At 39.0% G+C, this 23,163-nt stretch overlaps 1 long non-coding RNA gene across 1 annotated transcript in view; it reads left to right on the forward strand.

Annotated features, from left to right (window-relative positions):
• The window catches only part of LOC308495717, a 58,436-nt gene extending 39,699 nt beyond the window's left edge, over positions 1-18,737 (forward strand). The window contains exons 15-17 of the long non-coding RNA XR_013993037.1: positions 6,162-6,364; positions 7,560-7,785; positions 16,616-18,737. This is a non-coding gene — a long non-coding RNA (uncharacterized lncRNA). The remainder of the gene's footprint in view (positions 1-6,161; positions 6,365-7,559; positions 7,786-16,615) is intronic.
• The last annotated feature ends 4,426 nt before the right edge of the window (positions 18,738-23,163 follow it).

The raw sequence follows: 23,163 nt of genomic DNA on the forward strand, positions 1-23,163 counted from the left end.
TGGGATATTAGGCTTACAAAGTCGACTCGTTCCTTTTGTTTTCTTCATTCAAAACATTAATCTTTAACCCAGTGCCTCCCTTTCACTCCCATTTCCATCAAATGTCAGTAATAGGATCTGATACTTGGTGGACCACTTTCTTCATTTTGTCTATCTCCTAATCCATAGCATCTTGCGTAGATTTCACTGTCTAGGAAGGAGAAGATGAAACCTGGACCGTCTGCTCTCCTTTTTAGAAAGCTCTCTAATCCATCATCTTGCAATTGAAAAGTAGATTCTGTTTGACCCGGTTCTTTTCTAAAACACTGGTGCCAATCTTGTTCTTGGCATAGATCCTACATTCGGAGAAACACATAGAGATGCGTAGTTGTACCTTTAGCTTCATAGATAATTAATGGAGTAAATATTTCATCCCATCCAAAAAAAACATTTCAAGCGTACAGCTGTTAAAATTCAGGAAGAAATCGATCAATCAGAAACAAATAATAGATTAGTGATGTGAATTACAAAATGTCAAAGCCTATTTGTGTGATACGGAGAAGCATTTCGGTATAAGATACAGAAGACATGGTCTTCCCTTCCCATACAAACAAGCTTGAAGTACGGTAAAGGAGAAATTGTATTTAAATAGTGACAGAGGACACTATGATTGTTTTACTACTGATTTAAAAATGATTCCATAATGCTCTCTATTTCCTCACCGAGGAAAAGGAGGTGAAGATTGAGTACTAGATTGATGAATAAATATTGAAAGCTGCCTATCTCTTTTAGAGTTTTAGGGAATGGAAATCAGGAAAAAGGTTTGATTTTGGTTATTAACTGGCTATTTCTAGTTTTACAACTATCATACTACAAATCACATGTCTCCTTGCCAGCCTTCCTTATCCCGAATGTTGAGGGAAGCTTCTAAAGATGCCTACCTGCCTAGCTGTCGTTGAAGGGAACCCTTGAGATACTTCTTGTGTCTTCGTTGTATTCACTGCTTCTTCTCATTAGCATTGTGTGTCATTAATAAGTCAATCTCCACATTACTTAGATTCCACTATAAAGGAGACTAAAGGCATACCTCGGATATGTTGCAGATTTGGTTCCAACCACAGCAATACAGCTAGTAACCCAATAAAGTGAATCACAAGAATTGTGCATATAAATTTATTTTACACTAGTCTGTAGTCTATTAAGTGTGTGGTAACATTATGTGTAAACAAACAGTGTACATACCTTAATCAAAAAGTACTTCATTGCTAAAAACTGCCAAACATACTCCAACTGGGTCGGAAAAGTGCTGTTCATACACTTGGTGAATGCATGATTGTCAAAAGCTTTCAATTCGTAAAACATAGTTGCAAAACACAATACAGCAAAGTGCAATAAAAGAAGATATCTGTAATTTATACTATATAAGTTATGTTTCTTATTATCTCTTTTTTTTTAATCCAGAAGGTGTGTCTATTTTTTCCTTAATTCCCCAGTGGTGTGGCTGAAATAAACAACAGTTGTTTGGTTCACAAATCCATACTTAAGAAGAGTGTGGCCAGGGCCATTTGTCTCCGTTCCCCTCAGCTTCAATTGGGGCAGCTCGATGGCTGGAGGCTGGAATCATTTGAAAGTTTGTTCAGCAACGTGTCCGGTTGTTGGTGCCTACTGTTGGTTGGCACTCTAGCTGGGGCAGACGGCAGGAACACCTACACCTGAACACCCAGCTCGCATTGTGGCCCAAGCCTCCCCACAACACGGGGCTGGATTCCCAGGTTCAGATCCTCAGAGACATAACCAACAGGAGCTGTGTTGCCCTTTGTGAAGGAGTCTTGGAATTCACACGGAATCTCTTTCAACATACTCTGTTCATTAGGAGCAAGTCACTAATGTTGACCCATATTCTACTGTTTTTATGCAATGAATATTTCAAAATTTACGGACACATTTAAAAACCAGCTATCTATCCACTGGCCACAATTCTTTATATTCCTCCCACATGGAAAATACACTCATCCCTATACAATACTCACCACAAGTCTCAATTTTATGGCATCAGGCTCAGGTTTGAGTCTAAGATTTTACCATTTTAGTCTGGTGCAAATGGTGATGAAGGGCCTGGGTTTTGGTTTCTAGGATAAAGCCCCTTGAAGGACAATACCTTTCAATATGAAAACATGAGAAAGGAAGAGACACGTTATCTACCACCCACACACCCAACATTCTGCTCGACTGCTGAAATTTCCCCTGCAGAAATGGAAAGTGGAAGGCACATTAGTCCATGGCAATTCTGAAATACAGCCTGATGTGTGCTGTCCGTTCTTTGATTAGGACTTAGTCCTAACCAGGTGTCCTGCGGGGGACCCTGCTCGCTGCACCATTTGTCATGCGGGGCGTACGGCGGGGTCTCAGCTCCCATTCCCCCCCATAAGAACGCAGGACACGGTAAGGCCAAAAAGGAACACCCATGGAGCCATAGATACGGAAGTCAAACCAATATATTCTCGCTGGCGGCTGGGCTGGAGACACAGGAAGCAGGATCTACATAATCTGCCTAACAGCAGTCCGCGCTTGCCAGCCGCCATCTTCTTGGTAGCCCCCATTCTTTCTGCTAGCGTAGCCACAGCAGTTATATTAGTGGCCAATGGCTTACGGGTTACAGCTGACGGCCAACTAGCCACAGCTGCTGGCCATCTGATCACAGTTGATGGCCATTTACTACCCGAGCCAGCACCTTTCTATGTGAGGCCGAGAGCCTGGAAACTGCTTTTTGGGGCTTTGTCCCCACACCATGCCAATGCTGCTCCATGGCCCTTTGCTGTCCCCTGTGAGCTCTTTGTTCTGTCCTTTTCATAAGAAATGACCTGTGCTTGCAGCTCTTCCCTCAGCGTCATTCCTCCACCCAAATGTCTAACACCCACAGGCCTCCTTTTGTTTTTCACTCTCTTGGTTTTTATTAGTCCAAGGTAACAAGGTGGTTTTTGGCTACTTGATTATCCTAAAAACTTGGAGTTGCGTGAGAGTTTATTGGGGTTCGTGCCATTAGAAAAGCCACCATCATAAATCGTTTTGAGATAAGCTCTTGGGCTTCCTGTAGCTGTTGTAGGACCATGCCTTTAAAATTCTTTTCCTCCGAAGAGCCTTCCAGGAATTTAAGGCCCCACCTTAACTCTTTCGAAGTCTTGAGGAAGGCTTTACAGTCTTGTCCTCATCCGTAGATCAGTCTTCCTGGGAGCACAGCGAATTTGATCTCCACTCAGAAGCCATTTCTTTATTTTAGCGTGATTTGACAACAGGGCATGTGGGAGAGGCTGTAAATGGGAAACCCATTTGAACACAATAAGTCCTGGTTCCTTTACAGTTCACAGTCTTTCCTTAGCTCATGTATCTCATGGATTTTACTTGGTGACTTCACAGCAAGAGTCCCCTTTCATCCAGATTTCAGACTCAATTTCTTCACAAGCTGAGAAGTCCTTGACGCCAGCCTCTTTAGGGGCCCGCAAGCCCCCAATAACCGTCTCTTGGAGGCCCTTGTGGTTGTTATTCTCACTCTTCTCCACATACTTTCGGGTTCCACCTACCTCCTGGAGGAAAGGCACTCCTACAGGTTTTAGATTGCTATTCTTTGTGGCCTCACACCATTTTGAATATCAGTATCAATGCCAGTTGTTCATTGCTGCTCAAGAAACCAACTCAAAAGCTAGTGGCTCAAAACAGCATCTGTTTTGTTCACCAGTGATGCAGTTGAGTGAAGCTCAGTGAGACCAGCTCATTTCTTTTCCACTTGGCATCAGCTGCGTTGCCATGAAGCTGCGAATGAGAATCATCTAAAGGCTGTTACACACACGTGTAGCAGTTGAAGCGGGGTTTTGGCCGGGACGTCCGCTGGGCCATCTCAGCGCGAACATCTGTAGGAGGCCTCACTGTGTGTCCTGGGCTTCTTCATTCTGCACAACATGGTGGCTGGTTTCGCAGGGCGACCTTCCCGAGAGAAAGTCAGATGGAAGCTGTGTCACATTTTCTGCCGCAGGCATAGCACTCTCACAGCAGTTCTGCCCTATTCCATGCACTAGAATCCAGTTACTTACTACAGCCAGCACATGTTAAAAGGGAGGGAATTTCACGGAGAAATGTCAAGAATTTGTAGCCATGTTTTAAAAACACTACATCCATCCACTCACCTCATCTTACCAAATGAGCATTGTATCTACAGGAAAGTAGTTCTACCCAACTCAGTATCACTGAAATTCCAGCAGATTTGTTGTTGTTATTATTGCTGTTTAGGATGTTCTCGTATATCGTGGAAAGTAAGAGAGGATTACAAGATAGCATATCGAATTAAGACACTTTTTTGTTGTTGAAAAACATGTAGCGATCATCTCACTAAACATTCACAGTGTGAGATGTGATTTCTCCTTAACTTTGGGAATCATTTCTTTTGAAAGCAATTCAATTTACCATGAAACATTTGTAGCTGACGGAGGCCTAAGTAACTCAAGATGAGTTACTTGTAACTCCCTACAACTTCTTAAGAAATTATGGAGAGTTAAAATGGGGAACAGGTGAGAGACTATCAACTCAGAGGTGACTTTTAGTCATTTTACAGAAGAAAAGCATGAAACAATCATTGAGGAAATAGTAGAAAATCAAGTGCAGAAGTTGTGTGGCAAAGTCGATGACAATAAAGGATGCATTTTTGAGACTCCTGGTACTTTTATCTTTGTTCTTCATTCTGAGTAACTCAGTTTCCACATTCTAAGACTCTACTACAGTATCGATGATATTTTATTGCAACTGAGTTTATTTCAAAATTTCATACTGGTTTGAGGTTAGACTATTCTCAGTCAACTTCCTTCATAACCAAATTATACTATCTTACTCATTCTGAATGATGATCTCACAGCAAAACTGGAAACTGCATCTTCAGAATGTCTCCATCTGTGGGGTGGCCAGTTGGATCAATGGTTACAGCATCGTGCTGGTTCCAATCCTTGGTAATAACCAAGGTAGCTGGGTCGATTCCCACATGGACCAGTTAGCTACACCCTCCACAACTAGATTGAAAACAATGGCTGGAGCTTGGAGCTGAGCCCCCGGTGGCCGGCCGGCCGGTTGGTTCAGTGGTTAGAGTGCAATGCTCATAACACCAGGGTTGCCGGTTCGATTCCCGCATGGGTCAGTGAGCTGTTGAGTGAACTAGTAGATTGAAGAGAACTAGTAGATTAAAGAGAACGATTTGACTTGGAGCTGAGCTGCGCATCCCAGAACTAGATTCGAAACAATTACTTGACATGGAGCTGATGTGTCCTAGAAAAAACACTGTTCCCAATTTCAAAAAAAATATTTTGTTTTAAAAAGTTTTTTTTTAAAGGTGTCTACCTCTTGTTGAAGACAATCAATCTTAAACATGAGTTATTATCTATGAAAGGAATACAAAAGTCATGTGAAAAACTAGAGAATGAAAAGAAGTGGAGATAAAAATTAGTAAACCTCAAAATTCATATAGTCACGAATGTGGTAGAAAAGAGTGAAGCAGAACACTATAAATTCTGGGATATTAAAGACTGAGCAAGACGGGATGTAGTAGAAAAAATTTTTAAATCTACTTTTACGGGCTAATTCATTGATTTTTAACGTGCCTTAAATCATTTTGCTGCAAATTACATTTTAGATATACATATTGTATGTGATTCTTCTACTCCCCTTAACAGGAGCTATTTTTTATTTATTTATTTTATTTTTTAGATTTCTGGAACTAAGGTGGTATTTGCTTCTCCTTTTTAATGTTTCAGTTCCCATCATTATTATCACTCAGTTGATCTTTGAGAATCGCTCTTTCTGGAAAATCATTTTAAAGACCAGTTGATATAAAACGAGACTATTACGAAATAAAGACAAACTGTGATTTTAAATTTACACCATACTTTTAGATTATTAAGTCATATAGTTCAATTTTTAAAATTTAAAATTGATTCTCTTATTGAAATAGTCAGATGAGATGATTCAAAATATTGTCATGATTCAGATTTATTTCATTCCATATTGATGATAAATATTTTAAAGTTCAGCTTTCTCCACATTTAAATTGCCCTACAAGTCATTGACTTAAAACTAAAGAATACAAATAGACTGTAATTATTCAGTGTATAACTATTTTTAAAATGTATCCTTTCCGTTGGCTTTAGCAACAAGCAGCATCTCAAGAAAATGTAGACCTGTCAAATGACCATGATGGCGCTTCCATAAGTGACACGGAAGTCAGAATTAAAAGTCTGGAATCTGGACTCTCCAAAGTGAAAACTTCTTTTAAAATAGAATTGGAAGAATGTAAGCGCCGCTACCTAGAGGAATTAAAACTTACAATATCTTTGGAAAACCAAGTAAACAAGTAAGTCCAAACAAGGTCAGAGAAAATCAATCGAGCTAATTAATTTGCCTCTAAAGTACAATTTTTATCCAGGCAGATTCCCAAGATTAATAGGAAGTGAAAACTTACTAAATAGTATAATTTTCGAAAATGATGTTAGTGAATAAATTACTTTTAAAATGTTAGTTAGTTCAGGACATTTGCATCTCTCCCCATTTTTGGTTTTACATGACTGTATTTTTCCTTCTCGCGGTTTTCATAGAGTTAATCTGATCTACCAGTCTTTAAGCAAAGTGTTTTTGAAGCTTTATGATTTAGACATCGCTATTTATTATAAAATTTCTTGTCAGAATTCCCCTAAATAGTTTTTAGTGAGGTAACTATTTATTATAAGATAACAACTTAAACCGAAAGGGTTAAGTACTCTGCATGTTCCGGCACTTGGTACATGTACTGTCTCCATTGTGCTCTGTGTTATTATCTCTGGAGGTCGCTTTCAGACAAGCTCTTCTTTCTAGTCTTTATGATGTCCACAAAGGCATACATGTGAAATACAGCAGAGGGTTAACAACGTAGGGGTGAGGGTAGTATAACCCAAGAAGTGGCTAAAAAGATAAGGTGGTGAGCCTGAGGGGGTGTGTGGAAGACAGAAAGGGCAGAGCCCACGCCCAGCGCCTTGGTCACAGTGTTATATTATAAGCTACACGCCTGCTGAGCGGTTTCAGTTCAGTAGGGTCACCCACCAGGCTCCCTCCTTCTCCCCCAGAGGCTGTTGTTCTACATGACACCTCAGTCCTCAGGGTAATGAGGGCGTTACCCAAGGGCGGTGACTGCAAAGGCTTGAAAATATCTTGGTGGGATTTTTAAAAAAATTCTAAACTCGTTTGCTATGTATGTCTCATGGCAATCCTCAAGAATCTTATTGGTTCAGCCATTGCAGAAGGCAGCAAGTATTATCTGTGAAGCCGTCATTGTCACTGATAGCCCGTTTCCTCCCCTCCCTACTTTGAATTTCTTCTTAGTCTGGCATCCCCCTAGAAACATATGTGCTTGCTCAGGATAATTTGAAACCTATCCTTGTGCCTGGTAGGTCTGCCCTGACATATTTTCAGTGTTCGTTTCATGGGCAATTCCACTTACATTATGGCAACATTAAAAAATGCAAATCATTAAGGAAAAATAAAATACTAAGCCTTTGTTCTTACAATCTTCACAGGACTAATGACACACTGGCAGAGATGAGAACCCAGCTTCTCATGGATGCACCACGGAACACTTTGCTCAGCACCGCTCCTGGGAGGCCAGTCCTGCTGCCAACTTGTATTGGAAGGCTAAGCGATCGGTTCTTACCTGGAGGAAATCTCGCTCCAAGAGAACAGTTGGTGATTCCTACGTCAACCCCGCAGACTTCTAATAATGACACGTTGACCTACTTCATGAAGGTTAGTTATGTTATCTTCTTTCCTTTGGGTTTCAGATGTCCGATATAATTCTTGTTCTTAACTTGGTGAGATATTCTGAGTTGTTTCGTTGACTAATGCACACAATGTAAAAGGCATAATTATGTGTGCTAATGTAGAAAGGAGAAATAAATTTTACAATCTTTTGTAAGTCCCTGCATCTCCCATGTTTTAAGAGCTACCTGTCATTAACTGTATTCAATAAATATAACTAACTGACACATTTTAAATTTCTGGAAAAGCTGCTTTTCAATTAGATTTTACAAATGAAATGTTATTGCCTAGCAACGAATGGTATGCTTTGAGATGCTTTGGCTTACTTCTGCATTGGTTTTAATTTGCTCATGGTTTATAACAATTTTAGTTTCCCTACAGCCCAGTTTTGCCACCCCTAAGCGTAAGTGAATGATTGACATTCACCAACTATATGTGGATGTTTCTCATTTCATTGAAACCGAGGTAAATCCTTGTTATGAATTCTGCAAAGTTGTAACACTGAAAAGATTAATTTGTCTTTCTAAGTTAAAAGTTGTTTTCTTTGTACATAATAGTACATCCTTAATTTCTATTTTACTTACGGCATTTTTTATTTTGATATGTTAAAATGTCTTGCTTAAAAAGTAATAATAAATAAAATATCTTGCTCAGCAACAGTACATTTTCTCAAGAAGTAAATTGAGCAAATATTTGAATTTTTTAAATGAAGTTCACTTATATCTGTACATCTTGGCATCACTTGAATAATTGATGACTGAGGTGGCAATGATACGGCGTCTTTAATAGCAACTTGTTTTCTTTGTGTAATATTGTTATTAAAGTGTTCATTTTTGATCTCATTTCTTGAGTTCTTCATTGAGCTCCAGGATTTCTGTTTGGACCTTTTTTATAGTTTTCATATCTTAGATAAAGTACTCCTTCTGTTCGTTAATTTTACTCCTGAACTCGTTGAACTGCCTTGTGAGTTTTCTTGTATCTCATTGAGATTCTTCATGGCTGCTGTTTTGAAATCTCGGTCACAGAGATCACAATCTTCGTGACTTTGACTTGGTTTCTGAAGAAGTGTCATCTTCTCTCAGTGTTACCGTGTCACCTTGGTTGTTCATGCTGCTGGATGGCTTGTTCCTCTGCAGGCTCATTTGAAGTAGTGAACACTTTCTTATTTATGTACATTTTGATTCGAGCAATTCAGCAGCTAAATAATTAGACATCTTTTTTTGTTTTTCAGTAGCTGATGCAATAGCACAGTTTCTGTTGTCTCTCACTGGTGCTACTTGAGCCTGGGGGGTCCAGGTGTGGGGGCTTAGCTGTGAATGTGGGAGTGCTGGCCTGGGTGACCAGGGTGATGGGTGTTGCCGCTGTATCCAGATCACCAGGGAGTCTGGGCACCAGCACCGTGGGAGGGAACAGGGGAAGGGGGTGGTCAGGGAGAGCCTGTCTTGAGTCCACTGAGCCCACCTGGTTCCCTGTGGCCCTGGTAGCACTGTGCTGTGGGTGGAGGCTGGAGAAGTATTTCTGCTGCTGCTACTGGTCTCTGGTGGTGCCAGCACTGCTCTTCCTTCCTTCCTTCCTTCCTTCCTTCCTTCCTTCCTTCCTTCCTTCCTTCCTTCCTTCCTTCCTTTCTTGCGTAACAGCTTCAATGAGAAATAATGAACATAGCATGCAGTTCAGTCATTTAAAGAGTGCAGTGCAGGGGCTTTTAGCGTGTTCGAAGCTTTATGCAGTCATCATCGCAATCAGTTTTACAACATTTTCATCACCCTGGAAAGTATCCGTGTACTGTTAGCCTTCAGCGTGTGCCAGTCTGCCCTTCCCACTCTTCCTAGCCCTAGGGAACCACTGGTGAACTCTCTGCTCCATATTGTGGTTTTGATGTAGTTTTTCCTGATCACTAATGATGCTGAGCAATTTTTTCACATGCTTATTATCCATTTGTATATCTTCTTTGAAGAATTGATTATTCAATTCCATTGCCCATTAAAATTGGTTCGTCTTTTTCATGTTGAATTGTAAGAATTCTTTATATATCCTAGATACAAATTGCTTGTCACATACAGGATTTTCAAATATTTCTCCCTTTCATTAGCTTGCCTTTTTAGTTTTTCAATGGTGTCCTTTAAAGCCTAGAGGTTTTTATTTTATTTTAATGAAGTCCAGTTAATCTATTTTTGTTTGGTACTGTTATATCAAAGACACAATTTCCAACTGCAGTCATGAAGACATGAAGCTTCTTCAAAGCTTTTATAGTTTTAGCTTTTACATTTTGAGATAATTTTTATATATGGTATGACGTAGAGGTTTAATTTTTTCTTTTCTATGTGGATATCCAGTTGACCCAGTATCATTTGTTCAAAAGACTGTTCATGCCCAATTGGGTTTTTTAGCACCCTTGTCAAAAATCACTTGGCTCTACATATGAGAGTTAATTTTGGATCATCTATTCCAATTCATTGATCTATAGATCTGTCCTTACGCCATTACCAAATCAAATGTTATGAGAACGCTTCCCCAGTCATCTTGCATATTACCAGATGCCTTATGGAATAATAAAATGTCAGTGCAGTGGAGAATCTTTAATTCCACTTCTGTGGAGATGTTTTGCTTCTGGATGGAGACTGTGGCCTGCTTATGCGTTAGTGACCTTATGACATGATGGGATATTAGGCTTACACAGTCGACTCGTTCCTTTTGTTTTCTTCATCCAAAACATTAATCTTTAACCCAGTGCCTCCCTTTCACTCCCATTTCCATCAAATGTCAGTAATAGGATCTGATACTTGGTGGACCACTTTCTTCAGTTTGTCTATCTCCTAATCCATAGCATCTTGCGTAGATTTCACTGTCTAGGAAGGAGAAGATGAAACCTGGACCGTCTGCTCTCCTTTTTAGAAAGCTCACTAATCCATCATCTTGCAATTGAAAAGTAGATTCTGTTTGATTCGGTTCTTTTCTAAAACACTGGTGCCAATCTTGTTCTTGGCATAGATCCTACATTCGGAGAAACACATAGAGATGCGTAGTTGTACCTTTAGCTTCATATATAATTAATGGAGTAAATATTTCATCCCATCCAAAGAAAACATTTCAAGAGTACAGCTGTTAAAATTCAGGAAGAAATCGATCAATCAGAAACAAATAATAGATTAGTGATGTGAATTACAAAATGTCAAAGCCTATTTGTGTGATACGGAGAAGCATTTCGGTATAAGATACAGAAGACATGGTCTTCCCTTCCCATACACACAAGCTTGAAGTACGGTAAAGGAGAGATTGTATTTAAATAGTGACAGAGGACACTATGATTGTTTTACTACTGATTTAAAAATGATTCCATAATGCTCTCTATTTCCTCACCGAGGAAAAGGAGGTGAAGATTGAGTACTAGATTGATGAATAAATATTGAAAGCTGCCTATCTCTTTTAGAGTTTTAGGGAATGGAAATCAGGATAAAGGTTTGATTTTGGTTATTAACTGGCTATTTCTAGTTTTACAACTATCATACTACAAATCACATGTCTCCTTGCCAGCCTTCCTTATCCCGAATGTTGAGGGAAGCTTCTAAAGATGCCTATATGCCTAGCTGTCGTTGAAGGGAACCCTTGAGATACTTCTTGTATCTTCCTTGTATTCACTGCTTCTTCTCATTAGCATTGTGTGTCATTAATAAGTCAATCTCCACATTACTTAGATTCCACTATAAAGGAGACTAAAGGCATACCTCGGAGATATTGCAGATTTAGTTCCAACCACAGCAATACAGCTAGTAACCCAATAAAGTGAATCACAAGAATTGTGCATATAAATTTATTTTACACTAGTCTGTAGTCTATTAAGTGTGTGGTAACATTATGTCTAAACAAACAGTGTACATACCTTAATCAAAAAGTAATTCATTGCTAAAAACTGCCAAACATACTCCAACTGGGTCGGAAACGTGCTGTTCATACACTTGGTGAATGCATGATTGTCAAAAGCTTTCAATTCGTAAAACATAGTTGCAAAACACAATACAGCAAAGTGCAATAAAAGAAGATATCTGTAATTTATACTGTATAAGTTATGTTTCTCATTATCTCTTTTTTTTAATCCAGAAGGTGTGTCTATTTTTTCCTTAATTCCCCAGTGGAGTGGCTGAAATAAACAACAGTTGTTTGGTTCACAAATCCATACTTAAGAAGAGTGCGGCCAGGGACATTTGTCTCCGTTCCCCTCACCTTCAATTGGGGTGGCTCGATGGCTGGTGGCTGGAATCATTTGAAAGTTTGTTCAGCAACGTGTCTGGTTGTTGGTGCCTACTGTTGGTCGGCTCTCTAGCTGGGGCAGACGGCAGGAACACCTACACCTGGACACCCAGCTCGCATTGTGGCCCAAGCCTCCCCACAACATGGGGCTGGATTCCAAGGTTCAGATCCTCAGAGAAATAACCAACAGGAGCTGTGTTGCCCTTTGTGAAGGAGTCTTGGAATTCACACGGAATCTCTTTCAACATATTCTGTTCATTAGGAGCAAGTCACTAATTTTGACCCATATTCTACTGTTTTTATGCAATGAATATTTCAAAATTTACGGACACATTTAAAAACCAGCTTGATCTATCCACTGGCCACAATTCTTTATATTCCTCCCACATGGAAAATACACTCATCCCTATACAATACTCACCACAAGTCTCAATTTTATGGCATCAGGCTCAGGTTCGCGTCTAAGATTTTACCATTTTAGTCTGGTGCAAATGGTGATGAAGGGCCTGGGTTTTGGTTTCTAGGATAAAGCCCCTTGAAGGACAATACCTTTCAATATGAAAACATGAGAAAGGAAGAGACAAGTTATCTACCACCCACACACCCAACATTCTGCTCGACTGCTGAAATTTCCCCTGCAGAAATGGAAAGTGGAAGGCACATTAGTCCATGGCAATTTTGAAATACAGCCTGATGTGCGCTGTCCGTTCTTTGATTATGACTTAGTCCTAACCAGGTGTCCTGCGGGGGACCCTGCTCGCTGCACCATTTGTCATGCGGGGCGTACGGCGGGGTCTCAGCTCCCATTCCCCCCCATAAGAACGCAGGACACGGTAAGGCCAAAAAGGAACACCCATGGAGCCATAGATACGGAAGTCAAACCAATATATTCTCGCTGGCGGCTGGGCTGGAGACACAGGAAGCAGGATCTACATAATCTGCCTAACAGCAGTCCGCGCTTGCCAGCCGCCATCTTCTTGGTAGCCCCCATTCTTTCTGCTAGCGTAGCCACAGCAGTTATATTAGTGGCCAATGGCTTACGGGTTACAGCTGACGGCCAACTAGCCACAGCTGCTGGCCATCTGATCACAGTTGATGGCCATTTACTACCCGAGCCAGCACCTTTCTATGTGAGGCCGAGAGCCTGGAAACTGCTTTTTGGGGCTTTGTCCCCACACCATGCCAATGCTGCTCCATGGCCCTTTGCTGTCCCGTGTGAGCTCTTCGTTCTGTCCTTTTCATAAGAAATGACCTGTGCTTGCAGCTCTTTCCTCAGCATCATTCCTCCACCCAAATGTCTAACACCCACAGGCCTCCTTTTGTTTTTCACTCTCTTGGTTTTTATTAGTCCAAGGTAACAAGGTGGTTTTTGGCTACTTGATTTTCCTAAAAACGTGGAGTTGCGTGAGAGTTTATTGGGGTTCGTGCCATTAGAAAAGCCACCGTCATAAATCGTTTTGAGATAAGCTCTTGGGCTTCCTGTAGCTGTTGTAGGACCATGCCTTTAAAATTCTTTTCCTCCGAAGAGCCTTCCAGGAATTTAAGGCCCCACCTTAACTCTTTCGAAGTCTTGAGGAAGGCTTTACAGTCTTGTCCTCATCCGTAGATCAGTCTTCCTGGGAGCACAGCGAATTTGATCTTCACTCAGAAGCCATTTCTTTATTTTAGCATGATTTGAAAACAGGGCATGTGGGAGAGGCTGTAAATGGGAAACACATTTGAACACAATAAGTCCTGGTTCCTTTACAGTTCACAGTCTTTCCTTAGCTCATGTATCTCATGGATTTTACTTGGTGACTTCACAGCAAGAGTCCCCTTTCATCCAGATTTCAGACTCATTTTCTTCACTAGCTGAGAAGTCCTTGAGGCCAGCCTCTTTAGGGGCCCGCAAGCCCCCAATAACCGTCTCTTGGAGGCCCTTGTGGTTGTTATTCTCACTCTTCTCCACATCCTTTCGGGTTCCACCTACCTCCTGGTGGAAAGGCACTCCTACAGGTTTTAGATTGCTATTCTTTGTGGCCTCACACCATTTTGAATATCAGTATCAATGCCAGTTGTTCATTGCTGCTCAAGAAACCAACTCAAAAGCTAGTGGCTCAAAACAGCATCTGTTTTGTTCACCAGTGATGCAGTTGAGTGAAGCTCAGTGAGACCAGCTCATTTCTGTTCCACTTGGCTTCAGCTGCGTTGCCATGAAGCTGCGAATGAGAATCATCTAAAGGCTGTTACACACACGTGTAGCAGTTGAAGCGGGGTTTTGGCCGGGACGTCCGCTGGGGCCGTCTCAGCGCGAACATCTGTAGGAGGCCTCACTGTGTGTCCTGGGCTTCTTCATCTGCACAACATGGTGCTGGGTTTTCTGGAAGAGCTTCCCGAGAGAAAGTCAGATGGAAGCTGTGTCACATTTTCTGCCGCAGGCATAACACTCTCACAGCAGTTCTGCCCTATTCCATGCACTAGAATCCAGTTACTTACTACAGCCAGCACATGTTAAAAGGGAGGGAATTTCACGGAGAAATGTCAAGAATTTGTAGCCATGTTTTAAAAACACTACATCCATCCACTCACCTCATCTTACCAAATGAGCATTGTATCTACAGGAAAGTAGTTCTTCCCAACTCAGTATCACTGAAATTCCAGCAGATTTGTTGTTGTTATTATTGCTGTTTAGGATGTTCTCGTATATCGTGGAAAGTTAGAGAGGATTACAAGATAGCATATCGAATTAAGACACTTTTTTTGTTGTTGAAAAACATGTAGCGATCATCTCACTAAACATTCACAGTGTGAGATGTGATTTCTCCTTAACTTTGGGAATCATTTCTTCTTGAAAGCAATTCAATTTACCATGAAACATTTGTAGCTGACGGAGGCCTAAGTAACTCAAGATGAGTTACTTGTAACTCCCTACAACTTTTTAAGAAATTATGGAGAGTTAAAATGGGGAACAGGTGAGAGACTATCAACTCAGAGGTGACTTTTAGTCATTTTACAGAGGAAAAGCATGAAACAATCATTGAGGAAATAGTAGAAAATCAAGTGCAGAAGTTGTGTGGCAAAGTCGATGACAATAAAGGATGCATTTTTGAGACTCCTGGTACTTTTATCTTTGTTCTTCATTCTGAGTAACTCAGTTTCCACATTCTAAGACTCTACTACAGTATCGATGATATTTTATTGCAACTGAGTTTATTTCAAAATTTCATACTGGTTTGGGGTTAGACTATTCTCAGTCAACTTCCTTCATAACCAAATTATACTATCTTACTCATTCTGAATGATGATCTCACAGCAAAACTGGAAACTGCATCTTCAGAATGTCTCCATCTGTGGGGTAGCCAGTTGGATCAATGGTTATAGCATCGTGCTGGTTCCAATCCTTGGTAATAACCAAGGTAGCTGGGTCGATTCCCACATGGACCAGTTAGCTACACCCTCCACAACTAGATTGAAAACAATGGCTGGAGCTTGGAGCTGAGCCCCCGGTGGACGGCCGGCTGGTTGGTTAAGTGGTTAGAGTGCAATGCTCATAACACCAGGGTTGCCGGTTTGATTCCCGCATGGGTCAGTGAGCTGTTGAGTGAACTAGTAGATTGAAGAGAACTAGTAGATTAAAGAGAACGATTTGACTTGGAGCTGAGCTGCGCATCCCACAACTAGATTCGAAACAATTACTTGACATGGAGCTGATGTGTCCTAGAAAAAACACTGTTCCCAATTTCAAAAAATTATTTTGTTTTAAAAAGTTTTTTTTTAAAGCTGTCTACCTCTTGTTGAAGAAAATCAATCTTAAACAGGAGTTATTATCTATGAAAGGAATACAAAAGTCATGTGAAAAACTAGAGAATAAAAAGAAGTGGAGATAAAAATTAGTAAACCTCAAAATTCATATAGTCACGAATGTGGTTTAAAAGAGTGAAGCAGAACACAGTAAATTCTGGGATATTAAAGACTGAACAAGACGGGATGTAGTAGAAAAAATTTTTAAATCTACTTTTACAGGCTAATTCATTGATTTTTAACGTGCCTTAAATCATTTTGTTGCAAATTACATTTTAGATATACATATTGTATGTGATTCTTCTACTCCCCTTAACAGGAGCTATTTTTTATTTATTTATTTTATTTTTTAGATTTCTGGAACAAAGGTGGTATTTGCCTCTCCTTTTTAATGTTTCAGTTCCCATCATTATTATCACTCAGTTGATCTTTGAGAATCGTCCTTTCTGGAAAATCATTTTAAAGACCAGTTGATATAAAACGAGACTATTACGAAATAAAGACAAACTGTGATTTTAAATTTACACCATACTTTTAGATTATTAAGTCATATAGTTCAATTTTTAAAATTTAAAATTGATTCTCTTATTGAAATAGTCAGATGAGATGATTCAAAATATTGTCATGATTCAGATTTATTTCATTCCATATTGATAATAAATATTTTAAACTTCAGCTTTCTCCACATTTAAATTGCCCTCCAAGTCATTGACTTAAAACTAAAGAATACAAATAGACTGTAATTATTCAGTTTATAATTATTTTTAAAATGTATCCTTTCCGTTGGCTTTAGGAACAAGCAGCATCTCAAGAAAATGTAGACCTGTTAAATGACCATGATGGCGCTTCCATAAGTGACTTGGAACTCAGAATTAAAAGTCTGGAATCTGGACTCTCCAAAGTGAAAACTTCTTTTAAAATAGAATTGGAAGAATGTAAGCGCCGCTACCTAGAGGAATTAAAACTTACAACATCTTTGGAAAACCAAGTAAACAAGTAAGTCTAAACAAGGTCAGAGAAAATCAATCGAGCTAATTAATTTGCCTCTAAAGTACAATTTTTATCCAGGCAGATTCCCGAGATTAATAGGAAGTGAAAAGTTACTAAATAGTATAATTTCGGAAAATGATGTTAGTGAATAAATCACTTTTAAAATGTTAGTTAGTTCAGGACATTTGCATCTCTCCCCATTTTTGGTTTTACATGACTGTATTTTTCCTTCTCGAGGTTTTCATAGAGTTAATCTGATCTACCAGTCTTTAAGCAAAGTGTTTTTGAAGCTTTATGATTTAGACAACGCTATTTATTATAAAATTTCTTGTCAGAATTCCCCTAAATAGTTTTTAATGAGGTAACTATTTATTATAAGATAACAACTTAAACTGAAAGGGTTAAGTACTCTGCATGTTCTGGCACTTGGTACATGTACTGTCTCCATTGTGCTCTGTGTTATTATCTCTAGAGGTTGCTTTCAGACAAGCTCTTCTTTCTAGTCTTTCTGATGTCCACAAAGGCATATATGTGAAATATAGCAGAGGGTTAACAACGTAGGGGTGAGGGCAGTATAACCCAAGAAGTGGCTAAAAAGATAAGGTGGTGAGCCTGAGGGGGTGTGTGGAAGACAGAAAGCGCAGAGCCCACGCCCAGCGCCTTGGTCACAGTGTTATATTATAAGCTACATGCCTGCGGAGCGGTTTCAGTTTAGTAGGGTCACCAACCAGGCTCCCTCCTTCTCCCCCAGAGGCTGTTGTTCTACATGATACCTCAGTCCTCAGGGTAATGAGGGCGTTACCCAAGGGCGGTCACAGCAAAGGCTTGAAAATATCTTGGTGGGATTTTTTTTAAAAAATTCTAAACTCGTTTACTATGTATGTCTGATGGCAATCCTCAAGAATCTTATTGGTTCAGCCATTGCAGAAGGCAGCAAGTATTATCTGTGAATCCCTCGATGTCACTGATAGCCCGTGTCCTCCCCTCCCTACTTTGAATTTCTTCTTAGTCTGGCATCCCCATAGAAACATATGTACTTGTTTAGGATAATTTGAAAGCTATCCTTGTGCCTGGTAGGTCTGCCCTGACGCATTTTCAATGTTAAAATGCTGTTTAATGGGAAATTTCTTTTACTATTTATTATGGCAACTTGAAGAAAATGCAAGTCATTCAGGAAAAATAAAATTCAAAGTTGTGTTTTACAATCTTCACAGTGCTAATGATAGGCTGGCAGAGGCCAGAACTGGTCTTCTGGCAAAGGAACAGCAGAACCAGTTTCTGGGCACTGCTCTTAGGAGGCCAGTCTTGGAGCCACCTTGCATTGGAAGTTTGAATACTGAGTTACTCCTCAGTGGAAATCCTGCTCCAAGAGAAAACGTGGTGATTCCTAAGTCAACCGCAGGGGCTCAAATGATAGCATGGGGTGTTACTGTACCAAGGTTAGTTATATTAGCTTCTTTCCCTTGGGTTTCAGATTTCTTTCTTTTCTTTGATATAATTATTGTTTTGTTTTGTCTTATATATTCATTGGGGTGATATTGGTTAATGAAATCATATAGGTTTCAAGCGTGCATTTCCATAAACGTCATCTATATATTTCACTGTGTGTTCACCACCCCGAGTCAGTTCTCCTTCCATCGCCATGTATTTGACCCACTTTTCCCTCTTCTATCTCTTTCTCTCCCCCCTCACCCACTAAGTGTTGTCTGTGTCTATGAGATTTGTTTGTTTGTCTTTGGTGAAATTTTGAATTGTTTCATTGACTAATGCACACAAGGTAAAAGGCATAAATATGTGTGCTAATATACATACAAAGGAGACAGAAATTTTACAATCTTTTTTTAAGTCCCTAGAGCTCTCATGTGTTAAGAGTTATTTATTATTATTTAATAAATGTAACTAAAGTGATATATTTAAAATGCTTGAAAATTTGCCTTTAAATTTTATTTCAGATGTTAAATATCGTTGCCTAATAACCAATGGTATGCTTTGAGATGCTTTGGCTTGCTTCTTAATTGGTTTTAATTGGAGATGATTCATACAATTTTAAAGTTTTGTACATCCCAGTTTTTCTTCCCCTAAGCATAAGTGAATGATGGACGGCCAAACACCTAACCACAAATGGATGTTTATTATTAAATGAAACAGATATAATCCTTTTTATGAATTCGGCAAACTTGTAATACTGAAAAAGATTAGTCTCTGTTTTTATGGTTAAAGTTATCTTCTAACAAGAGAGTATATCCTTAATTTTTATTTTATTCATAGCACTATCTATTTCAGTGTTTTAAAATGAGTTGCTTCACAATTGTACATATTCTAAATAGGGACATTAAGCAAATATTTGAATTTTTAAAATGAAGTTCACTTATGTCTATATGTCTTGACAGCATTTGGGTAATTGATGAGTAAGGTGGCAATGCAAGGGAGTCTTCAAATCACAACTCGTTTTCTTCGTGTGACGTGGTTGTTAAAAATACTCATTCTTGAGTTCTTGACCAGCAGGAGTTCTGTTTGGTTCTGTTTCATAGTTTTCATCTCTTTGATAAAGTTCTCCTCCTGGTCATTAATTTTACTCCTGAAGTCATTGAACTGCCTTCTGTGTGTTGTTATATCTCAGTGTGATTCTTCATGACTGCTGCTTCTTTGTTTTGTTTTGTTTTGTTTTACCCTCCAAAATGTTTATTACATTTAAGCAACATGGAGAATACAGGAAGGAAAGCACAAATCATCTGCTCGGGTCAATTGGTCTAATTTATATGAAGCATACAATATAGAAAATCAATTTAAACGGTTAGTAGAGGTCAAATTGAGGAGGGCTTTAAGTGAGTTTGATTTTTTTTTCTCTAGGCAGCAGTAGGCATAAAAAGGATAATGAAATAATAATTCTTTCATGGGGTTATATATAATATGTGGCAGAGAGTCTGTTATCTCCTTTGTATTTGAAAACTTAAGTGAAGTATAATGTATGTAGTTAGTTTCAGGTGAACAGTTTTTCCTGGTTCGTGCTAGTCTTTGACTCTAGAAGTAAACACTGTATGTCTTTTGACTATTGACATATAGTATTTTATATAATATAGTATATAATATACTCAGCTTCTTGCTTGGGCTACAGCTGAAAATAGCTCAGCCCTGTTTCTCTTTGCCCATGACTCGACTGTGTTGAACTGGGTTATTTTAAGCTGAGGGCCAGATTGCTGATTGACAGGTGTTATATATGTGCCTGAAAGTCATCAAGAAGTGCTATTTTTGTTTTGTTTTGTTTTACTGTGCAGAAACTAGTTCTGGGTGTCTTTTTTTTTCAGTTAATGAGTTTTATTATTTTTAACTCTTTTTTATTATTAGTTTCAGGTGTACAAAACAATGTAATAGTTACACATTTATAATTTGTATCCCTCACATAATGATGACCCCTCTCCCCTCATCGACCCCTCTGACATCACATACAGCCATTACATTTCCACTGCCTCTATCCCTAATGCTGTACCCTACTTCTTGTAAACATATATATATATACATACATGTATGTGTGTGTGTGTGTATAAAAATTGTAGTTAACATTAACATTCATTATTGTTCAGCTTCAGCTTCAGGTGTACAGTGTCAGGCATCTACACCATCCCTGAGAAGGTCTCCCTAATGAGACAAGTGTCCATCAGATACCCTACAAAATCTTTACATTATTGATAACATTCACCAAATTGACTTTCGTATCCCCGTGGCAATCTTGTGGTTATTGACTGTGCTTTCTAATCCCCTCACCTTCCCCCTTGTCCCCACCCCCCTCCCATCTAGCAACCTTCAGTTTTTCCTCTGTCTCTGAGACTGTTTCTGATTAGTTCACTCATTTATTGTTTTCTTTAGATTCCATATTAAGTGAGATCATAAGGTATTTGTCTTTCTCTGTCTGACTTATTTCACTTAACATAATGTTCTCTAGGTCCATCCATATTGTTGCAAATGGTAAGATTTCCTTCTTCTTTATGGCTGCGTAATACTCCATTGTATAAATGTACCACAGTTTCTTAATCCAGTCATCTACCGATGGGCATTTCAGTTGTTTCTATGTCTTGGCTATTGTGAATCGTGCTGCAATAAACATAGGGGTGCATACATTTTTTTGAATTAGAGTTTTGGATATTTCCTGATCGATACCTAGGAGTGGAATTCATGGGTCATAAGGTAGTTCCATTTTCAGATTTTTGAGATACCTCCATACTGTTTTCCATAGTGGCTGCACCAGTCTCCAATCCCACCAACAGTGCACAAGGGTTCCCTTTTCTCCACATCCTTGCCAACACTTGTTGTTTTGTTGATTTATTGATGACAGCCATTTTGACTGGGGTGAGGTGATATCTCATTGTGGTTTTTATTTGTATTTCTCTAATGATTAGTGAGGTTGAGCATTTTTTCATATGTCTGTTTGCCCTCTGTATTTCCTCTTTAGAATAATGTCTCATGTCCTCTGGCCATTTTTTAATTGGGTTGTTTTTTTGGAGTTGAATGAGTTTTTAAATAAAGTTTGGATATATCAATGGGAGATATCTTCTCCCATTCAGTAGGATCCTTTTTTGTTTTAATGATGGTTTCCTTTACTGTGAAAAAACATTTTTAGTTATATGTAATCCCACATGTTTATTTTTTCTCTTACTTACCTTGCCCAAGGGGATATATCAATGAAAATCTTACTCTGGGTAATATATGTAAAGTTTCTTCCTCTATTTTCTTCTAGGAGTTTTATGGAATCAGATCTTACATTTAAGTCTTTAACACATTTTTAATTTATTCTTGTATGTGGTATAAGGAGCTGGTACAGCTTCATTTTTTTGCATGTGTCTGTCTAGGTTTCCCAGCACCATTTATTGAATAGACTGTCTTTACCTCACTATAAATTCTTGCTTCCATTGTCGTAGATTAAATGACCATATAGGCGTGGATTTATTTTTGTTCCGCTTGTGTGTTCACTGTTAACTTGTCTTCTAAGTCGCTGATTCGACTCTCTGACTCATCTAACCCACTGGTAATTCCTTCAAGTGTGTTCTTTATTTCAGTTGTATTCTCTAGTTCTAACTGGTTGTTCATTATGATTTCTCTATCCTTCTTTATGTCGTCTCTAAGATCTTTAAACATTCTTATCATCAGTGTTCTGAACTCTGTCTCTGATAGGATGGTTACCTCTATTTCATTTTGTTCCAATTCTGGAGGTTTCTTCTGTTCTTTTTTTTTAATTAAATTTATTGGGGTGACAATTGTTAGTAAATTTACATAGATTTCAGGTGTACAATTCTTTATTACATCATCTATAAATCCCATTGTGTGTTCACCACCCAGAGTCAGTTCTCCTTCCATCACCATATATTTGATCCCCTTTACCCTCATCACCCACCCCCCACCCCCTTACCCTCTGGTAACCACTAAACTATTGTCTGTGTCTATGAGTTTTTCTTTCTCATTTGTTTGTCTTGTTCTTTTTGGTTTATATACCACATATCAGTGAAATCATAGGGTTCTCTGCTTTTTCTGTCTGACTTATTTCACTTAGCATTATACTCTCAAGATCCATCCATGTTGTCACAAATGCTCCTATATCATCTTTCCTTAAGGCCGAATAGTATTCCATTGTGTATATATACCACAACTTCTTTATCCATTCATCTATCGAAGGACATTTTGGTTGTTTCCATGTCTTGGCCACCGTAAACAAAGCTGCAATGAACATTGGAGTACACGTGTCTCTATAGAGAAATGCTTTCAGATTTTTTGGGTAGATACCCAGGAGAGCGATTGCTGGGTCATATAGTAATTCTATTCGTAATTTCTTGAGAAACCTCCACACTGCCTTCCATACCAGCTGCACCACTCTGCATTCCCACCAACAGTGTATGAGGGTTCCTTTTTCTCCACAGCCTGTCCAACACTTGTTACTATTTGTCTTGTTGATGAAAGACTTTCTGACTGGGGTGAGGTGATATCTCATTGTGGTTTTCATTTGCATTTCTCTGATGATTAGCAATGTTGAGCATTTTTTCATATGTCTATTTGCCATTTGTATATCCTCTTTGGAGAAATGTCTCTTCAGGTCCTCTGTCCATTTTTCAATTGGGTTGTTTGTTTTTTTGTTGTTGAGTTTCATGAGTTCCTTGTATATTTTGGATATTAGCCCCTTATCAGAGGCACTGTTTGCGAAAATCTTCTCCCATTCAGTTGGTTGCCTCATTATTTTGTCAGTAGTTTCTTTTGCTGTGCAGAAGCTTTTAAGTTTCATATAATCCCATTCATTTATTTTAGTTTTTACTTCCATTGCCTTTGGAGTCAAATTCATAAAATGCTCTTTGAACCCAAGGTCCATAC

Source organism: Rhinolophus hipposideros (assembly GCF_964194185.1).
Source record: "Rhinolophus hipposideros genome assembly, contig: HAP1_SCAFFOLD_89, whole genome shotgun sequence".
Taxonomy (NCBI): Eukaryota; Metazoa; Chordata; class Mammalia; order Chiroptera; family Rhinolophidae; genus Rhinolophus; species Rhinolophus hipposideros.